Source organism: Agelaius tricolor, unplaced genomic scaffold, assembly GCF_023055355.1.
Source record: "Agelaius tricolor isolate 1412-34295 unplaced genomic scaffold, bAgeTri1.0.p SCAF_18, whole genome shotgun sequence".
NCBI classification, from domain to species: Eukaryota; Metazoa; Chordata; class Aves; order Passeriformes; family Icteridae; genus Agelaius; species Agelaius tricolor.
Window position 1 is genome coordinate 15,296,072 of NW_027269278.1, and position 15,536 is coordinate 15,311,607.

The window sequence follows — 15,536 nt, forward strand, 5'->3', positions numbered from 1 at the left end:
ATCTGAGTCCCAGAAAATCAAGGCAGAAAGGCCCAAAATGCCCATCCAGAGCCTCACAGAGCATCAGTCAGGGACCAGCACTTTTCTCTGTGCAGGGGAGGCAAAAAGCTGAGAGAAACAGCTCTGGAGGCAAGAGAATGGAGATCTCTGAGAGGGAAACATGGGCTCAGTTGCTCAGGGATGAAGTGGGAGAGGATTCCACCTCTGCACACCAGTGAGCACTCAGGGGAAGAGCCTCCCCTCCACACCAGCAGCTCTTCCCTGGGGGAGCCCAGGGGCCCCTGAAGAGCTGCAGGAATTCTTGGGGAAGCGCCCAGAGCTGCACCTGGAGCGCACACAGCAGCTGGAGAGGAGCAGAGGGTGCTGTCAAGGGGCAGGGAATTGTCCTCCCCAAGAACTCACCCTCACCACAGGGCTGGCCAGGGCCTTGTCAGTGGCATTCTCACTTGGGGGCCAAGTTAAATTGCTCTGATTTTTTCTGAAGAGCTCCACAGAGGCTTTCAAATGTGATTTTAGTTACCAATCATATTCAAGAGCCATTCACCTCCCAGCTTGTGCCACCAGCATCTGGCCCATAGCATACAACACTCTGCTTTCTCAGGATATGTGAACCTGGCTCAAAAAACCCCAAAACAGCCAAGCAAGGTCTTGGCAGCTTTGTCTTTCCTGACAGGACAAGCCCAGGCCCTCAGGAGCCAGCATGTGGCTCACAGCACACCCAGGGCTCCTTTTTCCCTTTAAAAAGCTTCAGCCTTTTTGTGTCTCGACTTGCTCAATTTGCTTTGTGGGTTTGTTCCACCTGAAGGCACCAGAGCAATTCTCTTGTCGTGCTCCCATCAGTTTGGTGTGAAATGCAGGAGGAAGTGTTCTTTGCTCCAGACTAGCAGAGCACAAGCCACCTTCTCAGTGTCACAGCAGGCATGGCAGAAGGTCAGGACATTTGAGACTCCTCCACACTCCCAGAGACAAGAAATATATGTCACAAAGTCCCCCTGCCTGCCAAATCCAGGCAGAGGCTGCCAGGAAGAGGCGGCCTGAACTTCATAGTCAGAACCTGCACACTCATTTCCCTGGCACAGGCAGGGCTTGGGGTGCAGAGGGTTAAGGAGGGAGCTCTGCACCTCCTGGAGAAGCCAGGAACCACATCCTCCCAGTGCAGCTTCCAGAAGCATGGAAAACCCTTGCTGCATTTCCCAATAGAGCCCATCTCTTCCAGGCACTGACACCAGCGTTTGATGAGCTGCATGTGACTCTGACATCCTCAAAAACCACCAGGAGTCCTTGGGAATCCCTGGTTGGGAAGGGAAATTGGGAATAAGGAGCACTCATTTCCACTGCATTCTGCAGTGCTGTCACCAGCAGAGAACGTGCCAAGAGTTTGGTCATATTTCAAGGAATGTTTCTGCCCTGATTCCCAAAGGAACAATTAGCTTTCCTCTAGAAAGTGAAGTAGCCCCAGTGGTCACAGCTCTGCTGCTGCAGAAATAATTTTATCCTATGTTAGCTCTAGATGTGTCTGAATCCCTGCCCAAAAGCACTGTTATCCCAGCTGGACAAACATCCTTCTCTCTGCAAGCCCCCCTGGATCTTCAAACACACTGAGACCATTTAAAATCACCCCAGGGAGATGTTGAGACTTTTCCTCAATTTATTACTGAGCCCCAGATGCTCATTTTACCCTCCTCTACTTCCCCCACTCTTAGCACCCACCAGAAACACTGCAGCAAATGCTGTGGCCCACCCTCAGGAGCTCTTTTTCTTCTGTGCAATTCCCTATTTCCCTCCCCCAGGCAGGATCCATAGGGACACTGCACCCCTCATGTCCCGACACACAGAACAAATCCCAACTTTGCAGTGACTGTCCCAGGCTGTGGGAGGGACAGCTTTTTTAGTTTTCCCAGCTGTAGATGTTTGTTTTATTTCCATAAGAGGTTTCAAGAAGGGCATTTCTCAAAAAGCTCTCTCTCCCACAAAAATCCAGCCTGCTCCTTGCTTTTATCTCTGTAAGAAGGAAAGAAGACCTGCTCCCACAATCACTGTGCTTACTTGCTTTCAAGTCCACAGAATCAGGGGACATAGGCCTGCATCCAACACCAGTGCTTTGCAAGAGCCATTTCCAAGTCATCTGCTCCAGTACCTTATTCCAAAGTATGTTTGGTTCCTTTTTCTTTTTTTTTTTTTTTTTGTGGGGGCTTGGAGTAAAGAGGTTTTCAAAATATGCCCATGAATCCCTGTGGAGGAAGGCTGCACAGCAGGTTGTTCAGCTGCCTTACAGGAGCTGTAATCGAAGGTGTAGGAGAACAGAGCCAGAATTAGGATCCTGAAGCCAAGGAACAGCAGATCCCCGTGGCTTTGCTGCCTCAGTCTCTGCAAAACTTCCCAGCCCACCTCGTTCTGTGCTGTGGCAAGTGGTGTTTTCCATGACGCTGCTGCAGGAATTCTCCAGCTCAGGCCAGCTCTGCACACAGGAGACCTCGTGCCTGTAAGCAGAGAACTGGGGTGAGAAAAACAGGGTAAAGTGCTCCAAGGCAAGGGCTGGAGCATCACAGACCCCCAAACCTGGCCCAGGGGGACCCCAGGGTTCCTGTGCTCAGCCCCCACGGTGGGAAATAGGCAGGGAATTGATGCTGAACACTGATGGGCCCCTGAGCACCTGCTCTGCACAGCATCTGTGCATGGACTTCATGCTCAGGATCCTTGGCTTATTTTAAAAAAAAGCAGTTTAAAAAATTCACTTTTCACAAGACAACTAAAGACTTGACATGCAAGTCTCTATTACTGCAGGAAGTACTCAAGGTAAAAAACAAAAACACAACTAAAGAGAGAAACAAACAAAATGTACAAAGAAAACTACAGTAAAGTTTTCATTTTTCTTCCTTTTTTTTTTTTTTTTTAAACAAAACCTCCTTCTCTTCCTCATGTGTTTTGGACAGCAACTTGCTGATCCTCTAGAAGCCAGGAAAGGTCCCATCAGCAAGGGTAAGGAGCTCATCAAATCTGCATTTTCATTCTACCTCTGGACTACCAAACTCCCAAATTAGGCATATTCCCAGCAACACACTGTGACAAATGTGTCACCCACACCTCAGCTCAGCCCAGGAGCAGACGGCTGCCCTGAGAAAACTGTGCCAGACCCCCTAAAAAAAACAAAACAAGGGAAAAAAACGCCAAGAGGAAAATGTAATTTTGCAGCTGGGAATCTTAACTATCTCCCAAAGTAGCATTAATCCACCTCACCTTCCTAAGCTTCACCAGGAAATAGCTGCAAGGAAGGGGTGGAGGAGGAAAGAACCACTTATGAAGCATCAGCTGCAGTCTAATTAGAGCTATTAGCAAGCTCTTAGTGGTGTTTATTAGCCCTCACCCAGCGTTGCTGAATGAAGCAATCCTGACATCAGCCTTCTGGCTTGGAGAGCCACGCTCCAACCCCAGCTCCAGGAAGAGAAGGGTCCAGAAAGGCCAGGATGGTTTCAATCACAGCTGCAGCTCAGGGCTTGTTTTGATCCCATAGAAACCAAGGTCCCAGATAGGGGAACCCACCCTGCTTAGGGCAGGAATGAGATGGCCCAGTCAGATGGGTTCTATCATGATATCTCTCTGAGCTAGAGGTTTCCTGCTCTGATTTATAGCTTCTGAGTCATTTTGAGTTGACAGCATCATTCTGCCTTTGCTCTTCGGAGAGCCGGGGACTGCCAGCCACCGCCCCGGGGATGGGGACAAGATGCTGTCAGAAGACAAAGCACAAGCCCTGAGCCCAGCTCAGGACAAGCTGGCCATGAGTTGGACAGGATTAAAATAAGATTTACATCTTCAGTTGTGCAAAACATTCATCACTGGCTGCTGTTGGACGTCCTCAGCCTGCAAACAGTTTGTCTGACATGAGGTGTTTCTTAAACATGTCATGCCTTTCAAAGGACATGCAGCCAAAAGCTGCATGCCTCAAGCAGGGCTAATCTCCCTGGAGTCTCTTATAGTAGCATATTTCAAGGCTGTTTATCATACAGAAGGGACATTTAAAAATATACAAATGTATGTTGTAAATCACAGCCTTTTCCTGGGAAGGAGCAGGAGGAAGAAACCAGCAATCACTCAATGTTGAAGAAATTTATATGGAGGTATCTTAGCTCTGGGCTTACCACAGCTAGCAATCATTGCTTCAGCAGGGCCAAAAACACATAATCAGAGCACCACAATAAATGAAAGCACTTGGGAAACTCAAAACATACTTAAGGGAACACTGAACTCCCATATATCTTTCTCAAGCACGTGTATAGTCAGGTAAAATCTTCCATATTCCTGTGATGGAAAAGCTGCCTTGTTTTTGTGGTGTAGCTAGCACAGTTCACAGTCTTTACAACTATTTCCTTTGCAGATAAGCAGGTTTCTACCATCTCAGCAGATGGGTCTGTCAGAGGTGCTGCTGAAGGAGGAAACCAAACAGAAATCTGAACTCCTGGGGCTGAGTGCCAGATCAGTACCTGAAAAACTGAGCTGTCTTCCCTGACTCATCCCCAGGGTGTGTGACAACCAACTGCTGTGGTCACAAGGTTTTGAAAGACAAACATGCATCTTTCCAGGGTTGTGGCCACACAGAATTGCTCCTACAATGCTTTTCAGGACAGTGTTGATGGAAGCAGCCTCTGGGACCCAGCTGATGTGACCCCCAGCTTTGCAGGGTGTTGCCAAACCATGCCTTGGCCAGCCAGCCCCACAAAACCTGCAACGTCACCAGCACAAGCTCCCCTCTTGATGAGCAAACACTGCACACAACAAAGGTGCTGCTGCTGTCACAGCCACCTACAAGCAGCTGCTGCAGGGGTTCTTTTGGAAGAGAAAATGTGATGAAAAGAAACTCTGATTTCATCTCTGCCACATCTCGAACTCGTGGCTTCCAAAAACCAGTCGTGTTCAGCAGAGGAATTCTGCAACCGTGCTTTGCTCTCAGCGTCAGCATTTCCCTGCACACCCTCCAGCCTCATAGGTGTCACACATCAGGCCACGGTGCTGGAAGGTGGATTTTGGCAGCCCTACCAAGTCAGCCTCAAACTCACAGGAGGGAGAAGCTGCTACCCTGCTCCTGATCCATGACCCTTCTGCTGATCCCCCCTGAGCATCTTGGAGGGGAGATGCCACATTCCCCTTTCCAGGACCAAATATCACTGAGATGCTGGGGAGGATGAGCCTCCAGGATGGAATGTGAGGTACCCAGGAGGAAAATTTGATCCTCCAGCACCTTGGGTATCAGACCACATCATCCCATCCAGCTCTGGCACAGCAGCTCTCTGCTGCTGCCTCTGCAGCCCTGTGTCGACACCCTGCCCTGCAAGGAATCACTGCTCAGGCTCAGGGATGCCTGCAGGTAAAGATGTGAAATGTGAGTAAAGAAAGCAGTTTGTGCAGAAAAGTAATGACCCCTTTGGGATCTTCCCAGTTTATACACAATTACATCAAGCAGCTAAAATGAACGCGTGCTTGGCAGAGAGGGGAGGCGGAGAATCCACGGGTGTAAAGCCCTGCAGCTCCCAGGAGCAGTAAAGGATGTGAAGCAGAGCTGACATTTGAGGATGCAGATGATCCTCCAGTTTATGTACGTCAGGACATTTGCTGCTGTGACCTCACACAGCTAAAACTTCCCCTGTCTTCACCTACAGCTGAGCGTAGCACAGAGTAACTCCCTGAGCTGCGCCACACGCAGGGGATTCCACTCCTCCATGCCAATTTATAGCCAATTCAGGATTTCAGCAACTATTATTTATCACCAGGGCTCCCTGCTAACCGTCACCACATTGGTGAGAAGTTATTGCAAATGAGTTTCCAAATTAGCAGCTCTGAATTCGTTTCTTTTATGTTGGCTTCAGTTTATGAGGGATGTCAGACAATCACAGGATCCCACTCAGGGTAAATTACCTGGGGATTTTATGCATGATCATTCTGCTAAGCTGCAAAGGCAGCGAGCTCTGCATGCTGCTCACAGTGCCTAAAGCACCAGGGAGGATGAGCCCAACTGCTTCCAAGGGATGATCAGGTTGGAAAGGTGCTTAAAACACCTTGAAAGGATGGATGAGGCTTCCCCATGCAGATTAGAGCATGCCCAGGCCACATACCCCTCTCCCACATCCTGAAATATGATTCCCCTCTCCCACATCCTGAAATATGATTCCCCTCTCCCTGAATGTATCATTACTGAATGAGAGAGGAAACAAGGATGTGCTCTCCTTCTGCCTGATTTTATTCTCTGAGACAAGAGCTTTTCCACTGAGCAGAAAGCAAACTGGGGCTTGTTTTGTTTAGAAGTGAAGCAATAGCAGGTCTTGACTCCGCAGATTTCTGGCAACAGTCACACCTTGGAAAAACAGTTGTGTTGGCAGGAGAGTGAAAGACTCCTGTGTGCTGGAGCAGCCTTTGGCCTCTGTGGATGTGTCTCCTGATCCCAGACAGATGGAGCACGCCTCTTACCCTGCTGCATTCCGGTGATTCCTGCTCCAGCATCCTTGTGCCAAGTCAGAGCGGCCCCGGCGATGGGGCAGGAGTCAAAGGCACCGGTTCCCACGAAGGGGCCTGGGAACAGGAGCTCGTGCCCAGGCAGCAGGGCCAGAGATGTCAAGGAGTGTCACTGCTCCTTGCAGAGGTGGAGGAACAGAAGGTCCAGGAGGACCAGCTGAGGAGCAGCTTCTCCATCACACCCGTGGCCCCAGTAAAAGTTTTCTCAGGGTGCAGGTGGTCCCTCGCACCAGCCTGAGGCTGTTTTTAAGCTGGAGTCTGAAGGACAAGGGCTGCATGGTGAGCTGAGAGACAAGGCAGAGACACAGGGCAGAAAGACAGGCGATACAGGCCAAAATAAAATTGTCTCTGGCCATGCCCAAAGCTGTAGAAGGACCTCAGCACATGGGAGGAAAGAAGGAACTGTTTGCTCTTCTTGCAAAGTTTTCTGGCTGGAATTCCATTTATCCCATGCAGAACTCTCCTTTGAACTGAGGATGGATTTAGCCTCCAAAACAGGAATGACAGAACTGGAGGAGCTCTGCAATCCTGCTTCTCCCCAGGGCACCAGGGACAGGAGGGAATGTAACAAACTGTGTAGACTGGCCTTCCCAAAACCATGGTGGTGTTGGGACAAGAGCTTTGGCCTTTCTATTTCCCTCTCTTTTGTTCTTTTTTTTTTTTCCCGCTTTCCTTTATTTCTTTTCTTTTTTTTTTTTTTAAGGCATGGGGCCAAATTAAAAAAACAGTTCTGACCAGCTGCCTTTGGCCTTGCTTTACCAATCCTTCCCTAATTATTCTTCTGGGAACCACAAGCCCCAAATCTACACAACTCTCATGCTCTCTTTCTGCCCTGCAAGATGGACACAGTTGATTTTCACATTAAATTTCCCAGCTTGGAAATGAAGCAGCACAAAAAAGGGCAAGTGAGGTTTCTTTCCAATTCCCCCCAGGTTCAATGTCAGGTCAGGGCAAGGCTTGTGAGGGACCAGAGTAGAACAGCTGCCAAACTGCAGCCCTGAACATCACTCAGGACATGGTGGTGCCCCCAGAAATAGAAGACCTCTGGATAAAAACAAACCACTGGGACCATTTCCCATCTTAATCCTCAGGAGCAAGGACTTTCCAATCTTGGGGACCCTCTTCCACCTCTGTGCTGCTGCTAAGCCCTTTGGTCCCAGCCCAGGGCTGTGCTGCTGGCTGCCCTCCTGATGCACTTTGCCATGCACCCCTGTCTAAGTATACAAAACCAGCTGGGTGGTGAGTCTGGGGACTGGTACACAGAGATGGCTTGAAGTCTCCTTCAGTGGTTTTGCACCTTTGATCTCTAGAATGTGTATTTCAAGCCCAGAAAGGGCTTTTGTGCTGGCCAAGGAAATAACTACTTAAAAGGAAAGAGAGAGAGCTGGCAAGGGATGGGGCAAAAGGATTGTGCTGCAAAGGAAAAAGGCAGCCTACCCCTGTGTCTTGAAATGCCCAAGACATAGTGAGAATTGGCAAAGGTCAGGCTGAATTGGCTCTTGCAGAGGATGACAAGAAAAATAATAAGAGAAGGTTTAGCTGTATAGATCAGAGTAAAAAAAGGAGAGGGGAAATGGAGCTGATGTACAAAGGATGGAGTATAGATTAAAGTTAGACCAAGTGTGGTCCAAAACTAATGCATCCTCTATGTAACACCATGTCATTGTGCAGATGACACAAAAATAGCAGAAGTGAGGAGATGGACATGGAAATGTCACATCCCTCCAGATGGACTCACAGGGCAGCGAGTTCACATCATGGGTACAGCTGGTTCCTGTCCCCCAGCACTGAACACCTGGCACTGATACCTGCCATGGAAACATTCACCAAGCTTGGAGAAAGGAGAACAGAAAACACAGCACCTCAGCTACGGAGAGGGAAAAATGCCACTCTCCCAACTACAGCCTGTGAAGGTGCCCCATGCCACATGCCAGGCACAGAGCAAAGTCCAAGGGAAGAAGGATTTGGAGCTACCAGACTGTTTTCCACTGCTTCAAGGGTGCCAGCCAGCCTGATAAGATACAAGTGATAAGATATAGATATATTCCTCCATAAATGAGAGGAGTGGAGATCTAATCTACCTCACCTGCAGCAGAGTGTTTGCTGGAGCACCTTGGGACTTGGTCCCGACAGCGCAGGGGAACGGGGACGTGTCCATGGGCTTGGTGGCAGCTCAGCTCAGCTCCTGGGCTGCCAGGGCCATGGCAGCCTCTGGGCCAAGCTTGGGACAGATTCTTATGGATGATCTTGCCCCAGACCAGGAGTGGGATCCCAGCACTCACGGGTCTAAAATGTCCCAGGTAAATGGAGATCCAGAAGCAGAAGTCTTGGAGCATCACTGTGGCTTCACGACTTGTGACCAGTTTCAATGCCAGCCAAAAAACTTCAGGAGCATCTCATTCCCTTCATCTCTTGCCTGCCTGTGGCACACATGTAAGGACTAATTTTCCTGCCCATGACTGAAGTTGCCATCTGATTTCCAGACATTTCTAGGAAAACATGCAGCTCTGTGAGCAGAGAGCGGAGCCTGCGCCGTGCCTAATCAGCTATGCTAATCTACTGCTGCCACGCAGAGCCTGCACAAGGCAGCTCCCAGCCTCCTGCTGCAGAGCCCAGCAGCCCTGCTTTGTTTATTTGCAGCGATTTACCTTTGGATTTATCACCCTCTTTCCAAGAAGTTGGCATCCTCCAGCAGGAATTGCCCCCCTGCACCTCCCGGTGCCTCTGCAGGCTTTGGAGATGGATGGAAGCGGGCTGGATCCAGGAGGGCCGCAGGGGAGTGCTGCAACCACCACGGCTCTAACTCAATTTCTACCCATTTTCTGCTTTGCCTTCACTTCATTATAGATTATTATTTTCTAAACTGAGGCAGAGTAAATTCTGCTTCCAACTGAATTGCCCACAGGCTGGCTCCTCTCCTCCATCCTGCTCATAGCAAGTTCCTTCTCAACGGACCGGCAGCCTTCAGGGAGCAATGCCTCATTTGGGGAGAGTCCTTCATCTTTTAAGGAAAACAGCATTTAATTTCCAGTTGTTACTGGCTGTTTCATGCAGCTTTTCCACTGGATAAGAAACGACATCCATGTACAAACTTAAAAGATAGTAATTTCCAGCTTGAATTGGGGTAAGAAGTTGGAAATCTCAATGTATTTTGCAGACAAGGTGTTCAGAGCAGTGGTAGAAAGGGTCATTTCCCATTTCCTGCTTTTTTTACAGCCCTACCTACTTGTTATGCTGCAGATGAGCACTTATGTCTAAATAAGTTGTTTCAAAGCAAAAACTGAACCATTCTCCTTTGAGAAGTGTCAATGCAAGACTTCACAAAGATTTCTAAACATAGATACTTCAAAAGAACAAGTGCAATAAGGAGACTGGTCAAAACGTATCCTCCTTGGCACAGACTGGCAGCTTTGAAGAATTCATGTTTTCTGATGGAAAGATGCTAAATGGAAAATATTCTCTGTTCCCTGGGCAGGCTGCTGTGCTGCAGCAGCCCCAGCTCACCCACCCAGGGTGATCCCATCCCAGCACAGAGCTGGGAGGTCTCTGGCTGTGGGAGGACAGCCTGACAGCCTTTCTCAGGCCCATCGTGGCTCTCTTCCATTTTCTTCACTACCTGCCTTGCAGTTTGGGTACACACAGCTTGGGACAAGGGCAGTGCAGGATTCTCCAGGATGTAGGACTTGGCTTGACCACCTGGCCAGGAGCCCTTGAAATTACCCTGTCCCTTGTCCCATCCCCTCTATAACCTAAACTAAGTGGGTCTTCCCACCCTCCTGCAAGGCTGCAAAGGTCCCTTTGGGTTCCCTCAAACCCCATTCTCTGCCTGCCCTCGGAAATCCCACACTGCACTCGTGGGAGTCCTGGGCAGGGAATTGGCCCCTGGGCAGAAATCAGTGGTGGAGACATTCCTGCCTTTCCTCAGCAAGTCCAGCTAAATCCCACTAAAACATTTCTGAGCATATTTGTAATGGTTTGAGCAGTTCTAGAGCACACCCTGCACACTCCAGCCAGGTTTTAGGGGGAGTGTGCTCTTCTGAGAGAGCTGTTTCCTATTTTTGTCAGCACATTGAACACAGCCTCTAAATTAAAATCTTCTATTTCCAGACTATTTTGATCAATGCTACTTCTTGCAGTTTAAAAGATACAATAAGAATAGATGAGCTCTTACAAATTAAAAGCCTCTCTTGCTTAACAAATTGTCTCTTTGTAATAATTAATTATCTGGAGAGAGATTCCTGCCCTACGCTTTTGGCCTCATTCCAGGCTGTGTAAGGGGTGAAAAAAAAAAAAAAAGAGTTTGGTGTTTTTTGCCTCACAATGCTGGCTCTCACACTTCCTGCACAAGGCAGGACCAGTCCAGAGGTGAGTCCATCCTGGGCACAGCATGGCTGTCACCAAGTGCCTGTCACAAGCCTCATTATGTGGTTTGCAGGGGAAAGCTCCAGGCACATTTCACTGCCTGCTTTAATTTTTTTTTTTTTTTTTTTTTTTTTTTTTTTTTTTTTTTGATAGGTGATCATTATTAGACAGCAGATCTTTTACTCTGGGCAGCTACAACCACTCCCACATTGATGGTTCCTTGAAGCTCATGGTACAGGGGGTTGTGGAGATGGGAGATGTGAAAGCAGTGCAAGGACATGGGGCTGGCTGCTGCTAGCCATGCCTCTTGCCAGGCTCCAACCCCTGATGACTTCAGGACTTTGTCCAACCTACACTTCCTTAGGAAATTCCTTATGATGAGTAAGTCTAAATTAATCTTAGATTTTGCACTCTAAGCCCCTGGCTGCTGCTTCTCCCAGGGGTACAGAGCTCCTACTCACTTTCCCTGTGGTGAAACTGGAAATATCAGCAGGTTATGCCATCTGCTCTGTCAAAATTCCATCGGTCTTTTCTCAGAGGACCTGTTCTGCAGGCCTCCACACGTGTGCTGCTCACCCTCAGAGTTTTCAGCCTCCATCAAGAGGATGGGCATTGTTGGCTTTGCTCACCCTGGTGGATGCTCCAGGGAGACAGGAGGGAAGGCTGGTGCCAGGTAGAATCCAGCCTGGGGCTGTGAGAGCTCCCACCTGCAGCAGAGGATATTCCCACAGTGGTTCAGGGCAGAGAGATCTTCTCCTGCTTTAACCCTGTCCTACCTGACTTGCAGCTGCAGCATCCCACAGCACAGCCCCAGTTTTGACAAAGTTACCAGCAGTGGGACAGGAGATGGAGGTGGCACAGACAAACACCTTGCTGGTGCCGTGCAGCCACACAAGTCCATCTCCCCATCTCACCTGCAGCACCTCAGCCCTGCTCAGCCACACCAGAGTCCAGCTCCCCATCGCACCTGGGGCACCTCAGCCACACCAGTGTCCATCTCCTCATCTCACCTGGGGCACCTCAGCCCTGCTCAGCCACACCAGTGTCCAGCTCCCCATCTCACCTGGGGCACCTCAGCCCTGCTGTGGCTTCCCAGTCCCTCAGCAGCCGCGGTCCCTGCAGGGCTCCCCTGTGCCCTGTCTGCTGGTGCTGGCAGCTCAGCAGGGGCATGGCAGGGTCCCTGCCAGGGTGGCAGCTGGTGGCCAGCAGCCTGCCTGGGCACTGCCTGCAGCCAGCTCCCTGCCCATGCCCTGTGCTCCTTGCCAGCCCCACGGCGCTCCCGCTGCAGGAGAGCGTTTTGCTAATCCTTCCATCCCTGCCCCGTGCCCAGCAGCACAGCCTCCTGCCAGCTCTGCAGGGAAAGGCTTTGGAAGCACCTGGGGCTCCAGCAAGGAATCCTTCCCTGTGAAGTGGTCAGGGCAGGAGCCACCTTCCAGCCCTGATGGCTCCTAAACCACCTAAACAGCCTCAGAACAGGCCCTTATGTACACAGAGCAGATTTAATTCTCCCCACGCTGGAACCAAACAGTTCAGTCCCTCAGAAACTGGCTGATCTTCCTGACAGAGGGCCAGGAATGCTGGGAGGGGTCTGAGAAGGGTAAAGTGTAAAGTATTCCATTGTCCCACCCTGCTCCTGGACCACAGCTCAGCCTCCTCCACACACACAGAGCAACAGATCTGCACTACCCCAGAAAATTAACCACAAGTTACCCCAGGCCACAGCCTCAGTGGTGTTTGGAGGAGGATGAAACATTTATCTGGAAGACAAGGATGTACACAATTGAATTCTGCACAATTAGTGATAAAGCCCACAAAGATCCACTCATGGGAGCCAGAGCCAGCTGCTCCCTTCCAAGGAAAGCCCCGTGCACCCAGGGTGAGTCACCTCCTGCCAAGGCTCCTGCTCCCCTCCTGCCTTGTGGCTTGGAGGGAACGGCTGTCACCTCCTCCCACGGACCTCAGCTGATCTTTTTCTCTTTATAGTGCACCAGAGAGATGAAAACCCCTGTGCTGGTGTCCACAAGTTGCTCCTCCCTGGCATGGTTCAATCTAGGAACAGTTCTGTTTCTCCTCTGTGAGAAGAGGACCCTCTTTGACCCTGGACACACCAGAAAGCGTGAGCCTTTAGCTCTCTGAAGGAACTCTATAGTAGTGTGGAGCCAGCAGCACACACTCTAGTACTCATTAGAGCTTGGAGAGCTTTGTATAACACAAACAGACTGACAACCTGGAAATAAACCTCTAACATCCTCATCCTGCACACAGAGAAGCTTAATATATATGTCACAGCCTGTGCCTATAGTCTGACACTATATCACAGCAGATGGGATCCTGCTAAGCATCCTTGGGATCAGCACTGCAGAAAACAAAAGGGTGGGAAAGGCCCCAGCACCCTCTTTCTTTTCCATTACACACATCTCATACAGGAAAGGTGCCTTTGGACAGAGATGTTCCTGGAATAGCCAGGATATAAACACAAAATGCCAGAAATATAAACACAAGCAGGATGTTGCACTGGAGCTCAGCCACCTCAGCAAGGGTCTCCCACCACCCTGGGGAGCTGCCCAGTCTGCAGGCAGAAGAAATTCCTTGCACACCCCCAGATGTTTGACATGTCCTTTCCCTGTAATATTCATTTCCCACAGTGGCTTACACAGTCCCTGCCAGGGAATATCAGAGATTTCTGTCATTAATTGTCCTTTTGTCCAGGATAGGATTTAACTGGAAATTATTTGTTTAAAAAGGAGGAAAATTTATTGGCACATCGAGGAGGTCTCTGTGCTTTATTTGTCTTGTGTATATAATTTACTGTAAATCAAAATATTCAGATGATTGGAGTAAGTTACTGGCCTCTGCCTGCCAGCCAGGAAGTTCAGCAGCCTGTGGTGGGGTCAGTACCTTTCCATGGCTTCTTACTTTTGATTTTTTCCAGAGGAAACAACTCAGCACAAGTCTATTTCCTAATCCACAATCTTCTACCAGAGTCCACACAAATGTTTCTAAAACCCAAGGGGACACATCACCAGCTCCTCTCAGCCTGCACTGCCTAAAGAGCTGCTCTGCATCCAGATGCTTTGTTTTCTACAAATTTTCTACCCCCTTACCCCTCCTCCTTTGGCTTTTCCCAACTCAGCTCCTGCTGGGGAGAGCAGCACAGAGCTGCACCTCTGAGCCCTTCTCGGAGCTGAGCTGCCTCCTGTGATTTCCCAAGCTGGCTGCTACCTTCCAGGAAAAGCTTCACCATCTGAGGCTTTCCAGGAGCTCTTGTCTTTGCCAAATCTCACGTTCCTGGAGTTCCAAACTTTCCCTGACTTCTCTTGCACTTTCCCATCTCCCAGCACTGCAGCCTTTAATAACTGCTGCTTACCCCCATGTACACACAGAATGTCAGAGACCTCTTGCCATTTCCTGACTCATTACTCACTCCTTGGCTCTGCACAGCCCACTTAGGGAATTTTGGAGTTTCTGAGTGTCCCTGGTTGCTGCCTGACCCGTGCAGCCCTGTGAGCCTGGTCGAGGTGGCCCTGTGGCAGGTCAGCCATCAGGTCTGAAGAGTTTCCAGTGCCTCCTTCCTCTTCAGAGCGTGCCAACAATGATGTTTGCCAGCCACAGGCTCTGCAGGTATCACATCAGCCACTTCCCAGGGCACAGAGGCACAGAGCACAGCAGTCCATGCCACCAGGAATGCCCCTGCACTCTTTCAGCTCAAGTCCAGCTGCTTTCCCACACTCCTTGCGCAATCCACACAGGCTGCACCCTTTCCAGACAACTCACATGGAGGGTGTTACCCCATACAGCCCCACAGAGGCTCCACAGCCATTGCACAGGGTCAGGGTTTGAGGCTCTCCTGTGCTCAAGGCTTTGCAGAAGTGGTGAGTTTCCCTATGACCCAGAGGCCCCTGCAAATCTGACGATGCTCCACCACTGCATCCCAAAATGCACCCTCAAATTTCTGCAGAGGCTTTGGAAAAATGGAACATGCTGAACTCAGAGCCTGCCCCATGGACAGCAGGGGCCTTTTGTTGAGAGGGATTAGTGCAAGGGGGCTGGAGAGGGAATCCTGCCCCAAAAACCAGAGAACTTTGTCCATCCATGGCCCTTCCCACCCTGAGACTTCCTGATGAAAGATCCCTCACAGAGCAGAGCCAAGCGAGGGGCCCTGTAATAAATCAACCCCTCAGAGACTTCGGCTGACGCAGACATTCCTGAGCAGATTTAAATCTTGTTTGTGAGGAGGGATCCCTCCACATCCATGCTCTGCACACTCCAGACACTAGAGAAGCATCTGGCAGCCAGTCCACGGCTCAGCTACCCCAGACACATCACAGGGCTGCTGATCAGCAGGAAAACTCTCTGGTTCCAGCAGATCATAAGCTTATTAAAGATAGATTTGTGCTTTGGTCTGCAGAGATAAACAGATCAAAGGCATTTTGGTCTGTGTGCCAGTGCCACTGCGTCCCCGTTTGGCAGAGAGGGAGGCTGGGATGTGCTCTCCATTCCCAGTACAGGGCATTGGGGGAGCTCAGCCCGGCTGGGGGAGCAGCAGGGAGTGTGCCCAGGGCCACATCCAGGCTGTAATAAGCCCATTCTTGGCTGTTTGCATGGGGAACTTGGAAGCACCTCCCTCACAGGACTCCCCAGGCTGCTCTCCCCAGCCCCGCAGAGCCAGGGGG

General features: G+C 50.1%; 1 long non-coding RNA gene across 1 annotated transcript in view; it reads right to left on the reverse strand.

Annotated features, from left to right (window-relative positions):
- Positions 1-2,162: 2,162 nt before the first annotated feature.
- LOC139597923 (uncharacterized) overlaps positions 2,163-15,536 on the reverse strand; it is a 38,260-nt gene continuing 24,886 nt past the window's right edge. The window contains exon 3 of the long non-coding RNA XR_011681777.1: positions 2,163-2,480. This is a non-coding gene — a long non-coding RNA (uncharacterized lncRNA). The remainder of the gene's footprint in view (positions 2,481-15,536) is intronic.